Source organism: Eleutherodactylus coqui, chromosome 6 (genome assembly GCF_035609145.1).
Source record: "Eleutherodactylus coqui strain aEleCoq1 chromosome 6, aEleCoq1.hap1, whole genome shotgun sequence".
Classification (NCBI taxonomy): Eukaryota; Metazoa; Chordata; class Amphibia; order Anura; family Eleutherodactylidae; genus Eleutherodactylus; species Eleutherodactylus coqui.
In genome coordinates, this window is record NC_089842.1 from 100,506,054 (window position 1) to 100,532,531 (window position 26,478).

Consider the following 26,478-nt stretch of genomic DNA (forward strand, 5'->3'; position numbering starts at 1 on the left):
ATACCTCTGTAGTGGTACCTATTGTAAGGCAGCATTCCTTCAAGTCAGTGTTAGACCCTTCATGCAAGCCTTATAACAATGGCTCGGAATTGTAAACAAAGCCAGAATCCATACACAGACAGCTGTTTCGTGGTATTTGCCCCTTATCAGTGTGCAGTAGGATCCTGGCTTGGCTAGTGAAAAGCCTATGACGTGGGTCGGGAGGTTTTCAACTCCCAATTGAGATTCCGTGGCATGACTTGAAGACTGCTGGACACTACCGCAACCCATCCAACTTGAAGGATTTGGAGCAATTTTGCCTGGAAGATCAGACAACTATGTCAGCGTTTAGATGTGTTAAGCTATTAGAGACCTACCTCGAGAGACATGCATCTGCAATTGCAGCAAAAGGTGACTCCACAAAGTATTGAATTTCAGGGAGCGCATGCTTGTGCACATTAAAGTTTTCTGCTTGTATGTTTTTTGTTGTTTTTTTACTGTAATTTTTATTTGACATTTTGGAAATTTTACAATAATGTAATAAACATTTGACTAAAGCCTTCATAGTCTCATTAACACAATGAAAGCAGTTCACAATTATGTAGATTGAGGGGAGAGAGAGAAGAAAACATGGCTGAAATTCGAGTTAAGAATAATCTTCTCCTTTAGTGTCCCACTGCAATCTTGAAGTTGGACTGCTATAAAGAACAATCAGAATCTTAATGGCCTGGCCAGGACTGTAGCCTCTCACTCTGGCTTTTAGTAAAGGACTTAATGTGTCTGGAGATTTTAGCTCCTCCAGACACATCTGTACAGCTGTCCCTGCTGATTAACGCACCTTCCATTAAACAGAAGGCCTGATTACAGCCCCCTAAAGGCCATTCTGTGCACTGCTTTGTCACAACCCCAAAAATCTATTTTAATTTCAGGTTGTAATGAAACAAAACAGGAGAAATATCAAGGGGGATGGCACTGCACTGCAAGGCACTGTATGGTATTGGCTAAAAGAGTCTGCCCAGGAACTAACAGGCTATTGTACTACTGTGTGTAAATTAAATGCAAAGTGGAAACCTTTTTGGGTGTAGGAGATGATCTGACCCCATACTTGAAGAATTTTCCGCTGCCTGGTAAGATAAGCCGTTAAGCTTGTTACAGGATTTTCCATTCCTCATACAGGGGGTTATCTCTTAGCTTTTTCTTTTCCCACACTCAAGTTTAAATACTGTTTATCACATCTTACTAAGCTAGTAATTGTTCTTATTCATAAAATATTCTTTCATATGCATTTAGGGGATGAACTACAAGCACTATACTTAGCCCCTGGCAGTGCAATAAGTTGATGATGTGTTATAATGTTAGTTAGCTTTTTATTGCAATAGTACTGGAATGTTTGAAACTATGTTGCATTGTTTATGCCAATTGCACCCACAGAGTCCGGGCAACACTTGGCGCACAGAGTAGGAGCTGACAAACCGTTATTTCAGCAATGTCACTATTTTTGTGCTACTTGATGTTATGAATGGTTTTCCTGGATGTTATTCTGCAGTAGGAAGACATGCTAATCGGAGAGAGCCATTGTGGTGGGACGTGGAAGAGATGGAGTCCGGGAAGTGACTGAAGCATGAGGAGGAGTGGAGTTCATCTGGATGTCAAGAGAGACAGTATTGTCACTTGGTGTCACAAATCAGACAGGATGTCTTGACATATGAGTGGCAGTACAGAGACTGCCCCAGATGGCGTCAAGGAAATACACGTACAGATGTGAGATGCATTGAAAAGGCAGACAATGCAAAGTAGCAGCCTCCTGTAATGACCCTGACTACTCCTGTACCTAGACAGGGTTTTCGCCCTGAAAAATGCAGCCCTGTACAGTACTTGAAAGAAACCACAAGCCAAAGTCAGAAGTAATTGCTAAGTCCAAAAAACAAGTCTCCATTGAGTCAAGGTCCTGAATGGAAAACCAGAAAGAATAGCCCAAGGCCAAGTCAGAGGTCAAAGTCCGGAATAAACACCAAGCAAACACTTCCTAACAAAGGCAGCAGAACCAGAAAAAACTAAAAGGATAATATCAGTGACATGAGGAAATGAAGTGCCAGTTTAAATACACCTCCTACACCCCAGATAGGGTGTCGTGGATGACAGACAACCCAGGAGTCCAATAACAAAAGCTGCAAACCTGCAGGCCAGAGATCTTGTTGTTAGCTGTTTAGTCGTTCTCGACCCTAAGGGTGACTATCCACTATAGTTCTTTGTCACTGCAAAATTCGGAGCGTTTTTTTTCCCAGGGGTCTATGGGACTAGTTAATGTTAAAAGCGCATCGCGCAAAATCGCGATTTTGCGGTAAATTGCGATTTTGCCGTGATGCGTTTTTAACATTAGAAAGCCCCATAGACCCCTGGAAAAAAAATGCAGCAAATTCACAAACGCTAGTGGGTAGTCACCCTAAAGACGAGCTCCCTCCATGTTTTTCAGTTTTGCTCTGCTTCTGTCAGTTGTGTGATATCCATGCCAGTATCAGCCATCGTGTCCTTTGGTGGTCAGGTCTTTTTTTGCCATTAATCTTTCTTAGCATTATACATTTTTCTAGCGAAGGATGAAGGAATCATGTCTACAGGTGACTACAACAGGAGAATCACTGATACGAGATCTGCATCTGTAGAATACTTTTTATCCTGCAAATAAGGAATGGTGCAAATGGCAGCAGGATTAAAAAGTGTCATTCAGAATTTTCTGCCAAGGTAACATATGTACTGTTAAGACGTTAAAGAGGCAGAATCCCAATTAGAGACCGAATTTGAACTGTGCTAAGCAACCTCTCTCCGTAAAGTCTCATTCACATGACGGTATGTGTCTTTCAGATAGCCGCATCACAGGTTAAAAATGCATGAGCGAGAAGAAGCCGCAACCAAGTCATGGCTAAATTTCACGTTTTCTCGGCCATTCACATAGCCGGATGCGGCATATATACGCCACAGCCCGGATTTCCTTAGGAAAACATAAGTATTTCAACTGCCTCAATAGAGGCAGCTGACATAGTTTAGCAGCGCTAGCTGCGGTTAAACTCCCTCCCCCTCCCTTTTCCCGCAGCTTTCATAGTAGCCTATGGGAGCTGCCGGCTGATCACAGCCTGAAAGATAGGGCAATACCTATCTTTTCTGGCGGCGTCAAACCATCACCCAGTGTATTTGGCCGTCATGTCCTATCTTCGCCAGCCGCGATGTTTTGATACAGCTGAAAATCGTCCATCTGAACAAATACTTTAGAATCCAATGTTCACGATTTTTGCCCGATGTTGTATCATGTCAAAGTAGCCGCGATAAAACACTTGTGTGAATAAGACCTAAAAGTGTAAATGTGAACAGCTGGTGGTCAGGGGTCTTCTGGAAATGGGCTGTGGTCTAAGTTGCAGCCATCCTTAGAAGTGCCGGGGCATTCTTAGACACGTGGTTAGTACAGGCCGATAAAATTACACAGGGACTCTGCTTGTATCTATTCTGCCAAGAGTTACATAGTGGGAGTAGCATCCGCTGAAGCACAGACTGTGACTATCATACTAATACAAGGAGACTTCAACGCCTAATGTACTTATATATTCTATATTAACACCTCCATATATGACTCTTATTACAACATCAAAAGAACGTATTTTTATGGCCAGTCAAAATCTATTCCCTAAAGAATAAGTCCACCCAATATACATTACTCAAGTCATTCACTCAGCTAAAATCAATATCCTACATTCACAGTCAATTACATTGAGAGCAGATGTGCCAGAGGTGTGAACTTCCTGGTGTGGAGGGTGTCTAAAGCCACAGAGGGGATTTCTGAAGAAACATTAACATAATTGTAGATAGTCCAAACTTTTATTAACTCACATGTATGTTCATTTAAAGGGGACATGCAGGTTTATACAAAACTGCATCTCTAATCAATTATCATGGACAGTTGTGTTCATGGGTACATCAATGGCTAAAGAGAATGTATCCAGATTTATCACTTAACATGATGTTACATTTGTAACAGAGCAGTTAAGATAAACTGCCTGCAGCCATAAACCCCATCCCCTTACCAAATATATGTCTGAATAGGATGTTATTATTGTGTACTTGACTGCAGTAACTGGGACTGGCTATGCAGAGTCATGTCATGCTGTTATACACTGTTTATCATTGTATAATATAACCACTTGTCCTTCATAGCTGGTTATGTTACTTGTCTATAGTTACAAATGGGCACCAGGTTCACATTATTCTCTGGTCATGGGTGTAGACACTGGAGCTCAGCATCACATGGGCTCCATTTAGGGCAGCATCAGAGACTATGTATGAGGCTGGCTCAAGTGTAGCTGTGACTGGCTACATGGGAATGACTGGAAGCCAATCAGCCTGGTCTGTGAGAGTTAAGTTGGGTCTGGCCAGCAAGCCATGCTAGAACTATCGATCCTGAGATCCTGCTGTGTGGCAATTCACCACCCTGTCATCTTAACATGCATAGGCTGTGGCCTTGAATGGGACTGCCAGGCCTGAGGAAACCCCCTACCTGCTAATGTCCATGGAGGCGCAACTTGAAGCTCCTGGGCCCCGATGCAAAACCTGTAAAAGGGCAACTAACTATAATGCTTTTTTCATAGTACTGGGCTCCCTATATAGAGAAAAGAGGCCTTATGGGCCCCCTAAGGCTCCTGGGCCCCGGTCCCACCACATCCCCTGTATCCATTCCTAAGGCTCCTGGGTCCGGGTGCAACCACATCCCCTGCATCCCTATAGTTACACTAGTGCCCTGGAGTATTGAGGAGGTTCCAAACCACTACCTGCAGAGACAGACTACTGTGGGCTCAGCAAAACCCTGGGGAATATTGCTGTTGTGATTAGAGAATGTGAGATTTCCACTCTAAGGGGCACCACCAAGTTCAATTAACATGATTTGTACTGTGAATTAACAGAGTGTAACTACCAAGCTGTGTGTGCCATCTAAGAGAGACTGCTGCATTGCAAGTGGTAACTGTCAAGCTCTATGCTTTTAAGAGACTGTGTAACAACAATGCCTGTAACTGACGAGACTTGGACATTATATTGTAACAAATAAACCTTGTGCCCCCTGTTGGAGTAAAGTTATGAGTTACATGTCTGCTTCTTTCATACACCATCCTTATAAGGGTTACACAAAAAAACTTTTTATATGGCACATTATACATTGCAGTTTCTCTCATTAATATAGACAATTTAAGTTCAGGCATTTATTTGCTTTCTAGCAGAACCCTTTACTGATCCTGGAAGAGAGGCAGAAGAGAGGCAGAAGGGAGAGGGAGAGGGAGAGGGAGAGGGAGGGAGAGGGAGGGAGAGGGAGGGGGGTGCTAAACTCTCTATCCCCATGTGATGATTACTGAGAATGAGTAGATGAGAAAGAACAGTTCCCTTCTTAATAGGGTTTTCTAACATAAAAAAAAACATGTTCCCAGTAGAGGCAGCCAATTACTGTGGGGGCCACAAAGGGGATAGTTATTTACTGTAGGGGTGACAAAGGGAGGAGGGTCTTACCGTGGGGCAACAAAAGCGGGATCTACCGTAACTAGTGTGGAGACCACAAATAGGCATTATTATATTGTGGTGGCCAAAGTGTGAGATTGTTACTGCATAGGGGCACTCAGAGGAGCATTGGAGGTAGCAGCAGGATGTAGAGAGTGTGTAGAGATGAGTCATGACTGGAAGAAGCCTTCATGGCAGTCTGGACCTGGATAGAGAAGAAAAGAATATAATCCATTTCAGGGGGCACAGTGTGTGCTATAATTTATTTCAGGGACAAAGTGCATGCTAGAATTTATGTCTGGAGTCGCAGTATAGATTATAATTTATGTCAGGGGGCACAGTGTAGTATTTTTCAGGGTACACTATATTACTTCTGGGGTACAGTGTAGATTATCATTTATTCCTGGAGTACTACGTATTTATTTTTGGAGGGCACAGTGAGTGGTGGTATTTACAGGTGACACATTGCGTGGGGCTATTATTTTCAAAGCTGCTAAAGATCTCTGCACAGGTAAGGTCTGCAGCATACTGGTTTGTGAATCTCAGCACATGGGTATAACTATAGGGATGCAGGGGATGCAGTTGCACCCGGGCCCAGGAGCCTTGGGGGGCCATAAGGCCTCTCCTCTCCATATAGGGAGCCCAGTGCTATGAATAAAGCATTATAGTTGGGGCCCTGTTATAGATTTTGCATTGGGGCCCAGAAGCTTCAAGTTACGCCATGGTCTCAGCATATCCTTACCCTTATTCAGCCCTCTTTTGCTCGCTATCTTTTTCACTCTTTCTTTGGTGTTCTTTCTCCCTCTATTTTTTTACTTTTTCATCTTCTGTCCTGCTGAAGGCTAGCCATGCTTGTAGGTTAGCCATGTCTTCAAGTCATGTCCTCAAATGGCCACTCTCATTTTTGATGTGTCCTGGAACTTGAGTATAACCCTGTGAAAGGCTCTCTCAGGTTGACGTCTCTGTGTACAACGGATGTTGTGTGCCAGTATATCGAGTGGATTCAGGAGCCGAACCGGCTCCACACGTAGCAGCTGTTGGCTGATACACACAGATTATTTCGAAATAACTGAGACTTACAGAAATGTATAAGTTCCTTAAAATCCTTAACTCCCATATGTTTCAATGGAGAAGTGACCAATCTAACTTCAACATCTGTCCAAAAAATGTTCTTCAGGAAACCCCTTAAAGTCCAGCTTCATAAGCAAGGAGAATTTCTAGAATAGTTTACAATTGTGCAGACGTGCAGAGAAACATCTGGAAAATGTAGATTTCTCTTAATCTCTGCAAGGACCTATAAAGATTTATAGTTCACGTAGGGGAATCATAAACCGGGTCTAGATTATCCCGCTTGTAATCTATTCTATTAAAATACTTATATAAAAGCTGAGAAGCTTTGACATTTCCCAAGATTTGCCTTGCGGCACAGACACCAGCAGATCATTCATAATATGTTGTCAATGTAGTGTGCATTATAACATAATCTGCTTATGTAATAACCCACAGCTGGACTGATGTCACCGAGTATCAATGTAGTATGTTAAGAGGGAGGAAGAAGAGGTAAACCAGATGAGAACCAGTGGCTAACATAACTCAAGTTTCGGTGTAGGACGCATGTGCAGTAGGGCTACTTGCTGACCTTTGGGTTCACGACAAACGTTTCCATGACCTTTGTGCAACAATCATAAGAATTTTGACTTTGTCACCAATTGTTTTCTACTACAGAGAAACAGAGGTGTCCTAATGGTTGTAGTGACCATGATTTTACTACAACTGCCATGCAACAGTATATCACTCCCTAGTCAATAAATGTAAAATCTTGTTTTGGACTTAGAATCATAGGATGGTAGTGTTGGAAGAGACCTCTGGGATCATCGGGTATATTATTTTACAGTCCATATTTATTCAGTGAAATGTAGAAAAATCTGCTGCTCCCGGAAACTGTGTACATTTCATACTGTGATTCACCATAGAGGCTTGGTTCATTAAAGGGTTTTTCCAGGTGTTCAAGAAAATGGCCATTATCCATGCAGCCTTTAGAAACCCATTCTTGGACTGAAGAATGCATCTCTAGACTGGAAGGGGGCATGGGCGAAGTCTTTTGCCATACTGTTAGGCAAGCCTACCATGGAACACCAGAACACCACTTTTCCTGGTGTTCCATGGTAGGCTCTCAGCGCTTCCTGGTAACACCCTCGCTTTTGGTTTTATTCTCCAGCCCCAATAGTTATGTCTAACCCAGCTTGACTGATGAAGGGGCCTACCCTGAAACATGTATCTACTGGTTTTAATTGACACAATAAAAAGAGAAGTTGGATAAATCTTATCCCACTGCCTGTTGAAATTTATTGGAGAGCAGCAACGGTGGCCAGTTGGTGGCTTTATCTGGTCGGCAGAGCCTCCTAGTGAAGTTAATTTTCACACAAATGTACACTCTTTTTTCTTCAGCTTCTTGAGGCTTCTGGTCCCTGGACATCCTATTGGGCTCCGGACCCTCATACACACCGGGTTTGCTCCACCCCTTTTCTATCTCTTTTGTCCATTCATACTAGAGGCCACAGGTTCTCAGGATCAGTGAGGGTCCCAGTGGTCTGATCCCCACTGATCAGACACATATCACCTATACGTTTAAATCTTGGGACAAACCCTTTACAACAACCCCATCTATAAACCCTGTTAGAGCATATGGACATTATAAAGTGGGAACTCACTCCAGATCACCTTCTGTTAGCCAGAGCATAGGGTCATGTATTATGTGGTCACCCATTTAAAGGGGGTTTCCAGGGAAATACTATTAATAACCTATCCTCAGGACCTATCCTCCATTGCTCAAGACCCCAGCTGATCACCTTATCGGGTGACTACTGTCAGCGCTGTAACAAACAGGGGTACAGAGTGGAAGCTGCTGCTTCGACTCCAGTGTGTTTGTAACTGTAGGTGCAGCTATCATTAAAATCAATAAGACTAACACTTACAAGCCCCGGCCACTACACAGGACTTAGAGCTAACTGCTTCCACTCCATAGCTCATGTGTTGAGGTGCTGACAGTGGGCGTTCTATCAGCTGATCGGTCCGGTTCCCCAGCGGCAGACCCCAGCCGATTATTAGTTCCCTGGAAATACCCTTTAAACACCATTTTATACTCCTCACATCACATAAAGCCAAAGAATAAGAATAGGAGATGCATCAACAATAGTTTGGTTATACTTTTCATGCAGAAACTGGAACTTTTATATTTTCTAATTCCAGAGTAAAAACTAACTGAAATATAAGTAACAGCTTAAGAGGTCATGGAGATACATTACACCTCTGCTGGATTTTTGGTCTTTGCTTATTTTATATCCGCGTTTAGTTAAAAGGTGGAGCTTCACTTTAAGAACTCTTATAATGTGACCTCCTATGTAATATTTGTGATGTGGTTACTGCTCAGTAGGCCCTTGTTTCTGCCACGACCTGTTCGTCTTTAATTAAATACTATAAATGCACCTTTGCTGCCAAACAGGATGTAGTTCTGCATTCAAATTATTGCGGTCCGCCTACTCTAATTAGCTGGCGTAGGAGTGTTGTCATCATAATTTCAGTAAAGATAACCATTATGAATGGAAGTAACGGAAGTGGCTATTCATGTAGCTAAATAATTGAAGCCAGCCTTCATATTTCATGACAACTTATTTATAGTTGGTCGCAAAGAAAATATAGTCTATTTCTTCTGTGTTTCTATGATAACAAGATACTTTTTGTTGCTATTGTTTCAGTATAGTATGTGATGTGGCAATGATGCCGTAGCTTCTCTGTAGATTGAGACATGTATGATGCAGAACAAGTAGGTAAGCTGCTCCTGAACAGATTCCATGAGGTCGCCTTTAATGACTGAACAGAGTACTCTTTGAACATTACGGAAGTGGATGGCACTATATTAATAAATTATTATTATTTATTAATAATAAATACATTTTAAGGTTTCTTTCACATTACATTATGCCATCCAAACTGCATTGGGAAAAACCTGGATGGAAACATAGGGTTTAGTATGTGCAAAGGAGACCTCTTCGGTTCCTGTCAGTCGTTGCAGCTGGACTGAAAAGCTTCATCCTTGGGACTTTTCTATCCAGCTAAAAAAACTGACAGGGAGAGGAACTACTTTGTTTCCCTAAATATAAGACCCTGTCTGATATTAATTTTTGCCCCAAAAGATGCACTAGGTCTTATTTTCAGTGAATGTCTTATTATACTTACCTAACAGGCTCGATCCAGGTCCCTCCCGGAGCTCTAACACACTTCTTGCAGTCTTCAGCCGCCCACAGAAGATCACTGCCTAGTTATGTGATTCATAAATCCCAGCTCTAGGAAACAATGGCTCTGATTGGTTCTCGAGCACTGCTCAGCGAATTAATGCAGCGCTTGATAAACCAATGTGATGGCTGTGATTGGTTCCACAAGCACTGTATTGATTAACTGAGCACCGGTTGAAGAACCAATCACAGCCATCGCGTTGTGGAGCAGGATTTATGAATTGGCTGAGCCGTGGCATTGATTGGCCAATTCATAAATCCCACCTCCACAACGTGATGGCTGTGATTGGTTCAGCCAACCACAGACATCGAATTGGTTCATCAAGCACTGCATTCAATGGCTCACAGCGCTTGAGACCCAATAAGAGCCATCGCTTCATGGGGGCGGGATTTATGAATCCCATAACCAGGAAGTGATCTTCTGTGGGCACCTGAGGACTGCAAGAAGCATGTTGGAGCTATGGAGAGCAGCAGGAGGCACCTGGATGCTAGGTAATTTTTTTTTTAATGTAATGCAGCTAAAGCTTATAGTTATATTTCAAACCTCCCCGAAAAATCAGGGTGGAGCTTATTTTCAGGGTAGGTCTTATTTTCGGCGAAACGGGGTCTGTGAAACAGAGACCAAAGAAGTCTCCGTCACTGAGGCTGAACAGACATCTGTTTTGAGCAGTGGATTGGACCCAATGACCGTGGAGGTCCCTTCCAACTTTGCCATTCTATGATTGTAACTGCAATAGACATAGCCCATGTTAATTTTTTGTATTTCTGGTAAAAGAGCAATTTTTTTTTCTAAATCCGGACAACCCAATCAAGTATATAGAGTATATGGTATTGACCAATCAGAAGGGTTAACTGAGAAAAATGGTTGAATTCTGATGACGACATTATGACTGATTATAGTAACAAAAAATATCATTGTGAACACTTACAGTCATTTGTAAGTAGGCAGTTAGATGATGAAATGTCTTTACTGGTGAAACTAGTAATAGATCTAGCCTGCACTAGTAGTGAAACTCCTCTGCCTCTACTCAATGGTTGCGATCAGATGTGCTAAATATTGTTTGCTATCAATTTTACTTGCTGGTATTTTGTATCCCCATGAGATCCACAGACTAAATCTACAGATAGTAATCAACTACCAAACATATCGTAATTAACCAGGCTTGTGTCCTGAATATTCATGAAGGCCATAATTAGAGTAAAAATAAGATCATAATAAGATTCATTAACAGCACCTAGCCTGTGTGTTTCTAGGTATTCCTATTCTTCATTTACCACTTCACGTTTTCACTCATGTTCAGTGAAGATACTGTGTATACCGTAGCTAGAACCTACATTTGTTGTCTATGTAGTCAAAGTTAATTAAAGGTGAAGCTTTATTTGAACCATCATTTAAAGGTCAATATTAGAGATGAGCGAGCATACTCGTCCGAGCTTGATACTCGTTCGAGTATTAGGGTGTTCGAGATGCTCGTTACTCGTAACGAGTACCACGTGATGTTCAAGTTACTTTCACTTTCTTCCCTGAGAAATTTGCGCGCTTTTCTGGCCAATAGAAAGACAGGGAAGGCATTACAACTTCCCCCTGCAACGTTCAAGCCCTATACCACCCCCCTGCAGTGAGTGGCTGGCGAGATTAGGTGTCACCCGAGTATTGAAATCTGCCCCTCCCGCGGCTCGCCTCAGATGCATTCTGACATTAGTTCAGGGAAAGTGCTATCGTGTTGGAGCTGCTATAGGGAGAGTGTTAGGAGTATTTTAGGTTTCAAGAACCCCAACGGTCCTTCTTAAGGCCATAAATCTTCTCTATATGCGCTCAATGGGGCCGGCGGCAGCAGCGCCGACCCCATTGAGAACATATAGAAGACAAATCCTTCTTCTCTGCCACAGCTGTAACAGCTGTGGCAGAGAAGAACGATGTTTGCCTATTGAATTCAATGGAGCCGGCAATACAGCAGGTTCCAATGAAAGCAATGGGCTGCCGGCGATTGCAGGATGAATTGACGGGAAGGGGTTAAATATATAAGCCCTTCCCTGCAATTCATCCAGAAATGTGTTACAATAAAAATATATACCGGCGTATAAGGCGACGGGGCGTATAAGACGACCCCCCAACTGTCACCTTATACGCCGGGAATACAGTGGAGCAAAGAATAAAAATCATTACTTACTTCTGCTGACGTTCTGCGGCGCTCCTGCAGGCTGTCACTCCCCCCTGGTGTTCTGCGGTGCTCCTGCAGGCTGTTGCTCCCTCCTGGTTCCCGGCAGAGCATTGATTTCTCTACGGAGGGCTTTAAATCCCCGCCTCCAGAAACACACGTGCCTTCAGCCAATCACAGCCAATGACAATGATGTCATTGAATGGCTGTGATTGGCTGTGTTTCTGGAGGCGGGGATTTCAAGCCCTGCATCCAGAAAGCAATACTCTGCCGTGGACCAGGAGGGAGCAACAGCCTGCAGGAGCGCCGCAGAACGTCAGAAGAAGTGAGTAATGATTTTTATTCTTTGCTCCACTGTATTGCCAGCATATAAGGTGACAGTTGGGGGGTCGTCTTATACGCCCCGTCGCCTTATACGTCGGTATATGTTTTTATTGTAACACATTTCTGGATGAATTGCAGGGAAGGGGTTATATATTTAACCCCTTCCCGACAATTCATCCCGCGATCGCCGGCAGCCCATTGCTTTCAGTGGAACCTGCTGTATTGCTGGCTCCATTGAATTCAATGGGCAAACATCGTTCTTTTCTGCCACAGCTGTTACAGCTATGGCAGAGGAGAACGATCTTTACGCTGACAGTGCGGGGGGGGGGGGCATTCTTGCCGCTATTGTGGCTTAATAGTGGGACCTGGGAACTTGAGATGCAGCCCACCATGTAGCCCCTCGCCTGCCCTATCCGTTGCTGTGTCGTTCCCATCACTTTGTAGAATTGCCCAGATTTTCACAAACGAAAACCTTAGCGAGCATCGGCGATATACAAAAATGCTCGGGTCGCCCATTGACTTCAATGGGGTTCGTTACTCGAAACGAACCCTCGAGCATTGCGAAAATTTCGTCCCGAGTAACGAGCTCCCTAGCATTTTGGTGCTCGCTCATTTCTAGTCAATATGTTAAACAAGAAATCGAAGGTCAAGCACAGGTCTTGCTTGGGTTTTCTTGCCTCAGTTGCCATCAAACTTCACCTAGTGCACACATGTGAAACACAAGGCCCGCAGGGTGAATCTGGCCCGCCACTTCATTTTATGTGGTTCGCCAGCACAAACCTAGCAGGTATTATACTTACCTTGCCTGCAGCTCCGGTCCGGCAGTCTGTGAGCATTGACCTCTTTCCTTCAGGATCTGCATGCATCGTCCTGTACGAAGTGCAGATACAGAGGTGAGAGCTCAACGGTCAGAGACTTAGCAGCGGCTGCTGCCGCCGGACCAGCGCTGTGGAAGTTGAAAGCCTGTAGGGACACGGCCCAGCCAGAGGCAGATAGGAGAGTTGTCATTACTACTGGAACTACTATAAGGGTTACTATTAGTAATAGGGCCAATACAGGGGACAATATTATTATTGGGGCCACTACAAGGGTCACTATTACTACTATGGCCACTATGGTGGTCACTGTTACTACAGTGTCCACTATGGTGGTCATTATTACTACTGGAGCCACCATGGGGGCTACTATTACTACTGAAGCCATTATGGGGGTCATTGTTACTGCTGGGGCCACTATGGGGGTCATTATAAGGGCTCGTTCACATGGGCATAAACACATTTCTGGTATGCAAATATGCTTTGAATATGCCACACCAAAAATTGCTTACGCTCGTTTTTTTCAGGTGCTTCAGCATCTTTTTATGTACGCAAATATACTGTGGGATGCAAAAAAAGAACTTAAACAGATCAATTGAAATGGTGCACAAATATGCAGGTCTCCTGCATATTCAATACATATTTCCGCAGGCCTATTCACCTCCAAAATATATTGTGCTGCGTATTTGTTCATGCAATTGCACATCACGTGAAAAAAATACACTCATGTGAATGAACCCATTGAAATGAATGGGTTCTAATCACTGCATACTATATGCGCAAATATTACGTGCATAATACGCTTCGCAAGTTTGCTTGTGTGAGTGAGCTCTTACTATACAGTCTTTCAATTACAATTGGCCCTTTGAAAGCAGCCATAAATTAGCCTGATGTGGCTCTCGGTGAAAATAAGTTTGACACCCCTGACATAGTTGGTGACAGGTTGGGTGAAGGGCTAGAAAAGGTCATGTCAGGAAGTTGAAATCTGAAACTAAACTGAGTAATCACCCAAATGAATTGTATGTTACCTGTGAATGAGCTGTCCTGATTAGAAATGATATATGTATGCGTTAAATAAAGCCCTAAACATGGGTGGACAACGGGGAAGGTGTGACAGAAGAAGAACCTGTTTGTCACTGTAATTAATCCAATCAAATAGAAATAAAGATATGTGACAGGGTAACAGGAAGATAATGACTCATTAACCACAATGGCATCCCATTACAGCATACATGTCGAACACAAGGCCCATGTGCCTAATATAGCTCGCCACCGCTTCTTATGTGGCCCCCGGCCATCCAGCAACCTAACAGGCATTCCATTCACACAGCCTGCATCCCCAGTCCGGTGGCGGCCGTGCCGAGTCTGTGACTGCTGACCTCTCTTTTCTGGTGTCTGCGTGCACCGTCCGGTGCGCAGCGCAGACACCAAGGGGAGAGGTCAGCGATCATGGACTCAGGAACAGCTGCCGCTGCCGGAACATGACTGCAGACTGAATTACTGGTATGCCTGTAGGGAAACTGCTCAGCCAGTCGCCAATAGGGGGTTGCCATTACTACTGGGACTACTATGGCATAGACTATTATTACTGGAACCAATTAAGGGGACTCTATTATTACTGGGGCCACTATGGGGGTCACTATTACTACTGGGGAAACAATGGGGGTACACTATCACTACTGGGGCCACTACGAGGGATCCTATTATTTCAAGGGCACTTTGGTGGTCAATATTATTACTGGGGTCACTATGGGGAACATTATTACTACTGTGGCCACTATGGGAGCACTATTAATACTGGGGCCACTATAAGAGTCACTATCTCTACTGGGGCCAGTATAGTGGACCCTGTTACTACTAGGGTCACTACGGGGACCACTATTATTACTGGGGTCACTACGGGAGGACACTATTACTACTGGGACCGCAATGGGGGACACTTACTACTAGAGCCATAATGGGGGGATGGTCATTATTGCTATTACGGGTACTATGGGGGACTATTACTATGGGGGACACTATTACTACTGGTGCCACTATGAGAGCACTATTACTAATGGGGCCACTATGGGGGTCACTATTACTACTGGGGAAACAAAATGGGGGTAACTAGCACTACTGGGGCCTATTCTCACAGGGTCCCTGTGGTGGTCATTATTATTACTGGGTTCACTATTACTATTGGGGCCACTATGGGGGCACAATTACTACAGGGGCCACTATAGGGGTCACTATTACTACTGGAGTCACTATAGGGGTCACTATTACTACTGCAGCCACTATGAGGGTCACTATTACTATACAGTCTTACAATTACAATCAGTCCTTAGAAGGCAATCATAAGGCTGATGTGGCCCTTGATGAATATGAGTTTGACACCCCTGCTTTACGCTAATGTACAATATACATTTAAAGAGAATCTGTCCCTAGAAAAAGAAATGTCTGATGTCCTTATAATGTGGAAATGGAAGGTAAAATAGCTTTTAAGATAACAGAAGTCACATTTTAGTCTTTAAGATCTGTTTGTGAGTTTATTATAAGAACAAAGTGTAATAAATAGCTTTGAATTTGGATTATTCATTTTGTAATGAAAACAAGAAGCAATCTGATTTGATTTTGAAGCTGTTACTTCAGCCCTCAAATCTTGTAAAGGCTTGGACAATATATTGAAAGGGCTCATCTTGACAACCCATTTGTATATGTCTTATTAAGGTCTTATGTACATCATACATGGGTTCCCCTACTGGTGCCCCCCATTATTAGCCAAAGCAGAGAGTGACGAAGGGTGGTTTCACATCTGCATCTGTCCTTCAGTCTTTGTTTTTAGTTTTTTTTTTATTAAAAAACTGAAGCAAACTGGACCTATAGAGAGCAATACATTTGTTTGCTCTCAGTTTGGGTTCAGTTTGACTCCATTCCGTTTGCTTTCAGTTTTCACTTTCTAAACGGAAAAAAATGCAGCCTGCAGTGTTATTGTTCCTGTCAAAAGAAACAGAAAGCACTTTCCTGTTTTGTTTTTGTGTTAAAATCAATGACAGAGGGAAGCAAACTGAAGGGTTCTGTTATGTCTGCAAAGGACGTGCTGCACCATCACATGCAGATATGCACAATAATTAATAATAATAATAATAATAATAATAATAATAAAAAACTTTATTTGTATAGCGCCAACATATTCTGCAGCGCTTACATAGACAGGGGGAATACAGAAAGACAAAAGTACAAACATTACAGAACCATGGTTACATAGTAATCAATTGATGGAAACAATAGGGGTGAGGGTTCTGCTCCAATGAGCTTACATACTATGAATAGTGGGGTGATACAGAAGGTAAAGGGGCTGGAGATGTGCACGGTATGGCGAGGTGGAGAGTGAGAGGTGATATACACATAGACAATGTCAGACATTTAGCCGTGTGACGGCAGAAACAGTATGACTGCAGGAGCGGTTTATGATGGCTAGCAGGGATTGCAGTCAGTAGGTCAGGGAGCATGTTATCAAGCGGAGTAGAGAGGGCTTTATTTTGGGAATGCGGTATGCCACCCTAAAAAGGTGCGTTTTTAGAGCACGCCTGAAGTTCTGCGAGTCCTGGATTGCTCGGGTAGCCTTTGGTAGTGCGTTCCAGAGAACCGGTGCTACTCTGGAGAAGTCTTGGAGGCGGGAATGAGAAGTTCGAATTAATTGCCCACAATGCAGCGGCCAAAACAAACTAACAAATAATAAATGGGAAGTCTTTCCCTCAATACGTAACAAATAAGGGAGAGGGCCCTGCCGGATATGGCAGACTGATCGCGTCGATAGATGCGGGCCTGCACTCGTTCCTGGGACCTAAGTAACCCTGCTTGGCCAAACTGATAAAGGACAAAATAAAATAAAACACAGCACTTAGCTTTAGTAGAATAAGCCGCAGCACACAGAGCCGTCCAGAGCAAGGAACATTGGACACCACGTTGTCCACGGGTGCCACTAACTGCCAGCTCAGACAGCGAGCAACTGACAATTTACAGCACCTTAGCTTCCTCTCCATCACAGATAAATATCCAGCTAATCATCCACAGATGTGAGCACACTGCGTTACACCTACTAAGCTAGAAGGTGCAGAACCATGTCTAAAACCCGCAGCAGACTCAGTCAACCCGGCAGCGATCCCAGCACTGCTGCAACAGGCTCCTGTTTCCCTTTCAGTGTGAAAAGGATCCTTTATATCAGTACACTGCAAAATAAAACAATATGTGACCTCAGAGGGAAAGGATGGAAGAAGAGAAACAAAGCCCCTGGTAGAGGAGGGAGAGAGAGAACCCCAAGAAAAAGGAAGGGGGGAGAAGCCCAGCCACTACCCACCAGCCAGGAGTGTGTATTGTGTGCATTGTACTGGCTTGGAGGAAGAGCTTTGGCAGACCTCCCAGAGTGAAACTTGTGGAGTGTGCAAGGACCCGCATATCCAATAATCAGCTACTCTACCCCCAAAAGAGATATTTTCATGCATCAGTTCTGCTTCAGTTTGTAATCAGTCCACATTCAGTTAAAAATTACTCAGGTTTAAAAGGACTCCAAATGCAGGCTTTTGTTCTGATGGTTATGGCTCCATCCATTGTACCATATGACTGGCCACTACAGTGGAAATAATTGCCCAGCATGAGCTTTTCTTGGTGATAATTGTTTGCCATGGTTTTCTAAAACTGAATCAGAAAAGTTCATTTAGAGCATTAAGACAGCATCTTGTGGTCACATCCAGAACATCTGATAACTTCCCATTACATGTTCTCTATGTTAGAAACGCCATTCCCTCCTTATAGTAGAAATATATCAGCAGTTCCAAATTAAGAGTGTTGTACTTATAGTATATTAGTAGCAGCACAGTAAGAGTAGTAGTAACAGCAGTCATACAGATATAGCCAAATATGTCTGAATTATACCACAAATATACACTACCGTTCAAAAGTTTGGGGTCACCCAAACAATTTTGTGTTTTCCATGAAAAGTCACACTTATTCACCACCATGCGTTGTGAAATGAATAGAAAATAGAGTCAAGACATTGACAAGGTTAGAAATAATGATTTGTATTTGAAATAACATTGTTTTTACATCAAACTTTGCTTTCGTCAAAGAATCCTCCTTTTGCAGCAATTACAGCATTGCACACCTTTGACATTCTAGCTGTTAATTTGTTGAGGTAAGCTTGAGAAATTGCACCCCACGCTTCTAGAAGCATCTTCCACAAGTTGGATTGGTTGGATGGGCACTTCTGGCGTACCATACGGTCAAGCTGCTCCCACAACAGCTCAATGGGGTTCAGATCTGGTGACCGCGCTGGCCACTCCATTACCGATAGAATACCAGCTGCCTGCTTCTGCTGTAAATAGTTCTTGCACAATTTGGAGGTGTGTTTAGGGTCATTGTCCTGTTGTAGGATGAAATTGGTTCCAATCAAGCGCTGTCCACTGGGTATGGCATGGCGTTGCAAAATGGAGTGATAGCCTTCCTTATTCAGAATCCCTTTTACCCTGTACAAATCTCCCACCTTACCAGCACCAAAGCAACCCCAGACCATCACATTACCTCCACCATGCTTAACAGATGGCGTCAGGCATTCTTCCAGCATCTTTTCATTTGTTCTGCGTCTCACAAACGTTCTTCTTTGTGATCCAAACACTTCAAACTTGGATTCATCCGTCCACAACACTTTTTTCCAGTCTTCCTCTGTCCAATGTCTGTGTTCTTTTGCCCATCTTAATCTTTTTCTTTTATTGGCCAGTCTCAGATATGGCTTTTTCTTTGCCACTCTGCCCTGAAGCCCAAAATCCCGCAGCCGCCTCTTCACTGTAGATGTTGACACTGGTGTTTTGCGGGTACTATTTAATGAAGATGCCAGTTGGGTACCTGTGAGGCGTCTGTTTCTCAAACTAGAGACTCTAATGTGCTTATCGTCTTGCTTAGTTGTGCAACGCGGCCTCCCACTTCTTTTTCTACTCTGGTTAGAGCCTGTTTGTGCTGTCCTCTGAAGGGAGTAGTACACACCGTTGTAGGAAATCTTCAATTTCTTAGCAATTTCTCGCATGGAATAGCCTTCATTTCTAAGAACAAGAATAGACTGTCGAGTTTCAGATGAAAGTTCTCTTTTTCTGGCCATTTTGAGCGTTTAATTGACCCCACAAATGTGATGCTCCAGAAACTCAATCTGCTCACAGGAAGGTCAGTTTTGTAGCTTCTGTAACGAGCTAGACTGTTTTCAGATGTGTGAACATGATTGCACAAGGGTTTTCTAATCATCAATTAGCCTTCTGAGCCAATGAGCAAACACATTGTACCATTAGAACACTGGAGTGATAGTTGCTGGAAATGGGCCTCTATTCACCTTTGTAGATTTTGCACAAAAAAACAGGCATTTGCAGCTAGAATAGTCATTTACCACATTAGCAATGTATAGAGTGCATTTGTTTAAAGTTAGGACTAGTTTAAAGTTATCTTCATTGAAAAGTACAGTGCTTTTCCTTCAAAAATAAGGACATTTCAATGTGACCCCTAACTTTTGAACGGTAGTGTATATTATTTTGCTTTGTTAGATTCCTCTGTAACACCAATATTTTACATAAAAGCCTATTTTCCATGTTAGTTTACCCGGCTGATTCTCTGGACAATTTTTCATTTTCAGCCTAATGGTAAAAACATCCACCTTTAAATTAGCAGCAGATTATTGGATTTTAGGGAGTTTGGATTTCTGTGCGTAATATGTTATATACGATGCAGTGTAGAACATGCTGATGTAGTAATATTGGAAACCACACACAGTACATAATCTTCATCTGCGCATGGAACAGTATTTGCTGATTAGGTGCTAACACTGGGACTTTGAAGAAGTTGGATATTAACTGTTTATGTACTTAAAGTACTACACTATTCAAGCCGAAAAAAGTTAGTGCGATATATATATATATATATATATATATATATATATATATATCCCCACTACTGAGTCATACTCACAGTGGTTGAGGAAGCTGAGATATTTTATACATTGAAAAACTATCGTTGTATTAGTTCTTGCAGAGACAAATTTAAATTTGACTAGTATTTAGGAATAGAAAATGACCTGTAACCACCCCTCCAGCGCGAGCATCAAACAAATCCTCATACAATTTTCCCGGTCCCAGTGAGTCTGACATGGACAAGGGTAATAGGTTTAATGTAGCCACCTGAATTTCCATAAGGCTGGTTTCACAATACTTTTTGTGAGTCCAACGTTCGTTCAGTCTTGGCTTCGGTCTTTCATGCCAAAAACTGCATAAAGATAAAAAAAATCGGAACAGAAACTGTATAGCACCATATAAATGAATCTGAAACAGAAACTAAAGAAGTCACTGTTTAAAATATTCGCCCCTATCCAAGGGAGTAGCTAAAGTTTATCTTGGGGCCCCCCAACTTCTCTTAACCACTTAACATAGAGCCATAACTTGTAGCTCATGGGCCCCAATGCAAAACCTGTAACAGGGCCCCCAACTATAATGCTTTATTCATAGTACTGGGCTCCCTATATGGAGAAGAGGCCTTATGGGCCCACTAAGGCTCCTGGGCCCAGGTGCAACCACATCCCCTATAGTTACGCCAGTGCCCCTATCAGTCCATGTAGTTTCTGTCCCCATGCAGTTTTTTGCATAACATACCAAAACCAGGATGGAACCAGTGCTGGACTCACAAAATGCAGTGTCAAACTACATAAGGCTGGGTCCACATGAGGGTGATTTGCAGCAGAATATCCGCTACAGAAAGCCTGCCTCCAGACCCGCACTATTTGGTGCGTATTTCTGTGCAGAATTCACTCCCTCATTGAGAAGAGATGAATTCCACAACGGAAATGACGATAACATTTACATACTGAGGAATTGAATTCTGCACTGCATGCCAATTTGCACGCTGGTTTTATGTGGATTATTTCTGCAGCTTGCGCACAAGATTTTCAAAATCTCATCCACTTTGCTCCTACTGTAAATGCAGCTGAATTTCCGTGCAGAGAGAAACTCCATGGTGAATCTGCCCCATCTGAACGACCACTAACATAACTAATCTGCTACAGAATTTTTTGCAGATGTTGGCAAAGGTCCCCTTAGATTTCACCCCTTCAATTTGAATTGAATGGCTAAAATTTGCTGCAAATCCGCACTAAAATCCACAGCAAATCAGCAATGTGGGAACGCACCCTTAGTGATCATTCAGCTTTAGGCAAAGCCATGTGCTTGGAGCTTATTAAACAGCACAAGGAGCTTTCTTGGTTCTGTATAACTGAAATGTAGGTAGTAGGTTCCAAGTGTCGTCATATAGTGCTTCCACAAGGATTAACCCAGTAATATGTGATGGGGTCTTTTCCAGCCATTGCACTGAATGTGGGCAAACTGTGGTTTATATCACTTGCTCTACTCTCTTCCCCCAAAATGCAATGAATGTACATAGTTAATACATATAAAACACACTATTGGTATTATTGGACCACTGGAGTTAATATTGAGTAATTTTGAATTACCCTCTCTAACACTATCTCACACCGGCAGAGAAAACCTTTATTCTGGAAGAATTTTCCTGGGAAGTTCCCTTAAAATATAACTTTTATTTCAGAAACTTATAAACTAATTGAGTTAATAATGCCAAGTTAAAAGCACTGCAAAAGCTGTTTATCGGCAAATAGTAGGTCGGCCCAGACCATGTATAGTTTGGTATCTTTTAGGGCCAAATTGAGAAAATGGTCCGCTAGGAAGAGGTAATGCTATAACCGCCCCCCTACCCATTACCCCTCGCCTCCACTGTCTGTTAACAGCCTGTTCACCCAGTTATAACATACAAGATGACTGTAATGACTTACATGTATAAGTTTATTGAAATTGTGTATGAGGCCTTAGTCACACGGGCATTTTTTCACGCGATTTGCGGATCACATGACGGATGCGCATCCGCAAATCGCGTGACCGGGGCCCAAAAATCGCCCGAAAATCTGCTCCTAGCCGCGTTTCATTAGAAACGGGCCGGAGCTGTCCAGCACATTGCATTCAGTGGAGCCGGCAATACCCATGAATGAATGGGTGTGAGTGAGACCTGCCTCTGATTGGCTCAGCGCTGAGCCAATCAGGGGCAGGTCTCACACCCCCTTCACACCCACTACAGGCCGGCCACGCTGAACTCCATCTGCCGGGACAAGGTGAGTATATATATATATTTTTTTTACACATTTCTGGATGAATTGCAGGGAAGGGCTTATATATTTAAGCCCTTCCCGACAATTCATCCCGCGCTTGCCGGCAGCCCATTGCTTTTAATGGAGCCGAATGTATTGCCGGCTCCATTGAATTCAATGGGCAAACATCATTCTTCTCTGCCACAGCTGTTACATCTGTGGCAGAGAAGAATGATTTGTCTTCTATATGTTCTCAATGGAGTCGGTGCTGCTGCCGCCGGCCCCATTGAGCGCATATAGAGAAGAGAACAGAAATCGCAGATCGCAGATAGGTGCGATCTGCGATTTCTGTTCTATAATTTATCGGACGAGCGCAAAAAAAGCGCTCATGTGTCCAATACCATTGCAAAGCAATGGTTTTAAAAAAATCGCCGGATGCATGCGCAAATCGCGCGAAAAAACGCCCGTCTGACTAAGGCCTTACAATCAAGTTGGTTGAGTACAAAAGGGATGTAACATGTTATTTCAATAAAAAATATTGGAATTAAATTAAAAAAAAGAAAAAATTGAGAAAATGGTCAGATTTTTTTCACCTAGTAGATATATGAGCTCTCGTTGTTTTTTTCCTTTCCTCCCCTGATTTAATACAATGGAGATATATGGCCTTTTATTAATGACAACACGCTTGTTGACTACTTCCAGTCATTAGTTTTTTAAAATTATTCCATCCTAAAAGATTTGAGTTTGTTTTTGAATGGATTTTATTTTTACGACGCACACCGCGCACGATAAGTAATGTGAAACTTTAAGGGACCTTTCACACAGAACGGAATATTCTACAACAGCATTGTAGGATATGATTTTGATGTTGAACTGCAGCCATTTTTAAGTTATTGAAACCATTTTCAATTCTGAATCAAAGTTCATAGTTAGCAAAAAACAAAATTCTAAATTAATGAGAACTTTTATGTAGGATTATATATATATATTAGATGATAGGATTCCTTATTTATTAGAATAGCAATAAGAAACATTGCAACAAAATACTACCAGCCCTTTAATAAATTACCCAATGATCAAAGTGACCCTCAGGTCAGGCCCGGTGGAGACCACAGAACTTGCTGCCCTCCTTCTGACCAGTCCACCATTGTCCTGAGATGAGAGCTGCCGAACCCAAAGATCCAGAGGAAGGCGGAAAAAAAAACCTGAAGAGTTATACCTCAGCGGGAAAAAAATTCCTTCCTGATCCCACATGTGGTGATCGGTTATCACCCTGGATCCAATCTGTCCTGCTGCATATTGCTATATTTATGTATTTAATTATAGGTTCAGTAGAACTGACATTGTAAACAGACATGTATAGGCTAATCCTAAGAACTTACAATCTAAGAGAATAGATACTCCGCAATTAAAGTATATGTACACTCTTAGATAGCTATTGGCCAAGCACTCATTCAGCTCAGTGCCATTCCTCCCAACTCCCCCATACGTATATAGCCTTGGGCCCTTTCCGCCCTCCCTACTTTTTAAAGTAATGTCTGAAAATTCCCCTCTTCATGATGAAGCTACCAGACAACTGCACAAGGAATTCCAACCTTGCACCCTTCAGAAGTGCACAGGAGATGTTCCGCAACGCAAGGGAAACACTCCACACCTTCTTGTAGCATTTGAAGAGAGTAATTAATCGGGCACTTGACTCTCCCGGCAAGTAGGGAGGTCTAGAATTCCACTGTCAGATACTCACCAAGGGATATTGCAAAACATAAGCTAGAGATCACTGCAAGTCAATAAAAGGCAAAAGAGTTTTGTCAATAGAAAATAGGTAATGCATAAAAAAAATACGTGATGATAAGAATATCTAGAGCCAAAGGAACTAAACGTGGTATAAAAACACAAGCAATGTGGTTTTATATAACCAAACTGGCTAGGAACAAGATGTGCAATGGAGTAGCCGAATGGGTCATAATAACATAGTATGTTAGTCTGAAAGGAGACAATGTCCATCTAGTTCAGCCTGTTTCAACCCCCCACCCCCACCCCATCGTTGTTGATACAGAGGAAAGAAAAAAAACTCCAATTAGGCAGAAGCAAATTTGGCCCATTTGAGGGGAAAAATTCCTTCCTGGCTTCATAATGGCAGTCAGAATAATCCCTGGATCAACGTTTGAAAGTTCTTACCTGACTCCAAGACCAGGATTAACAATCCCGCTGGTTATTTAATGTCTATATCTTGTGATATCATAGGGCTCTAGAAAGGTATCTAGTTCCCTCTTAAACTCCTCTATCGATTTTCCCATCACAATGTCCTCAGGCAGAGAGTTCCACAGTACCACTGCTCTTACAGTAAAGATGATGAAACCTTCATTACTCTAGAATCTTGAGTATAAACAGATCATGGGAGAGATCTTTGTAATGTCCCCCTAATGTATTTATACATAGTTATTTGGTCGCCACTTAGCCGTCCTTTTTTCAGGGTAAATAATCCCAATTTTGATAGCCTCTCTGGGTATTCCAGTCCTCCATTTAATTCCATTTATTAACTTAGTTGCTCTTTCTTGAACTCGCTCAAGCACTGCAACATCTTTCCTGAGCAGAACTGTATGCAGTATTCCATGTGAGGTCTGACAAGTGCCTTATATAGTGGAAGAATAATGTTCTCAGCCCTCACCCCTATACCTCTTTTAATGCACCCTAAGACTTTATTTGCTTTTGCAGCAGCTGATTGGCATTGATTGCTCCAGTTAAATCAAACAGTCCACTATTACCCCCAGGTATTTTTCCATATTCCCTAGCCGTATCCCATTTAGTGTATATTGGTGGCATCTGTTTCTCCCGCTCATGTGCATAACCTTACATTTATCAATATTGAACTTCATTTGCCATTTTTCTACCCAAGCCTCCAGTTTATCTAGTGGTCTTGGGTCATACCACAATGTGTTACAGATGGCAATGGAGTAGTAGTATAAGTCATACCATAATGCATTATAGATGACACTAGAAGAACAATATGGGTCATACCAAAGGATGTTATAAGCAGCAGTAGAAATCCCCTCACAATCTGTGGTTTGTAATCTCATCAATAAATCATCTCTGCTGTTCTTTGATGAAACACATTGATATCAATGGAAATGATTTATTGAACATAATGATTTATAGAAATTCTCATAGGAAAACAAATATGGACACCCTTCTTCTAAAATTTGCTGCAACATCTTTCACCAACTCAATTGATACCACATCAGAACATCCATCATGAGTGCTGGTGTTGGAATAAAGAATTGGTACTTGGAGTAAGTGAGGTTTGACTTAAGGCCACCACACTCCCAGGTCCTACACAGTCCTAGCACCTTCTCAGAAGTACAGTGCTGGACACACTACCTGGAGATATATGCCTTTAGGGTGGCTTTACACAAGATGACTATCATCTGGATAATCGTTTGAAAGAGCGAATGCAAATGACAGTTGTTCCATGTAAACAAGGTCATCAACAGGTTGACAAATGATAATTCCCTTATTAGCCGCTAGGCATTTCATTTCAGCCCACCTAAAAAATAGTCACTTATTAATCAAAAGTCGTCTGGGGTAAAGTCAGAGTCATTCATATTTGAACGACTTCACCAATTGTATCTGAACAATAGTTGGCCAGTGTAAATGTATCCTTAGTTCCTTACTAGCATTGATAGGTAAATATATTATTATACAAAGCATCATGATGGTACTTCCTCCCTGGTTTAGAACAATGTCTAGTCATACAGTAGTCAAATGTTTAATAAACTTTAAACATTTTATGAAGTGTTCTGCTATAACAATGTTGCAGTAAAGAATGTTCCAATCTGGTGTTGACGCCACCTTGCATGAAGATAATGAAGATCAATGAGTCTGTGAATAATTTGTTAAAGCTCTAGTTGGAGTATAAACTTTAAGTGTGAGAAAATTCCTTCCATTGAACTAATCTGTAGGGGTCAAGGGTATGAGTGTTGTGTAGAAGAAGTTACAAAAAACAGGACAGTAACATGAACCATTAATAGGGTGCGTTAGGCTTGAAGGCCTGCTGGTTAAAAATTGGCTTTGTTTATAGAATGTCATCATTACATATGGTATTATATCATGTTAAATGGTAACTCATTACCAGATCCGTGCCTTCTTCATTCAGCAAATCCATCAAAGGGTGATGCAATCGATATGTGTCATTAACAAATTTTGGGAGGAAAAGTCCAATC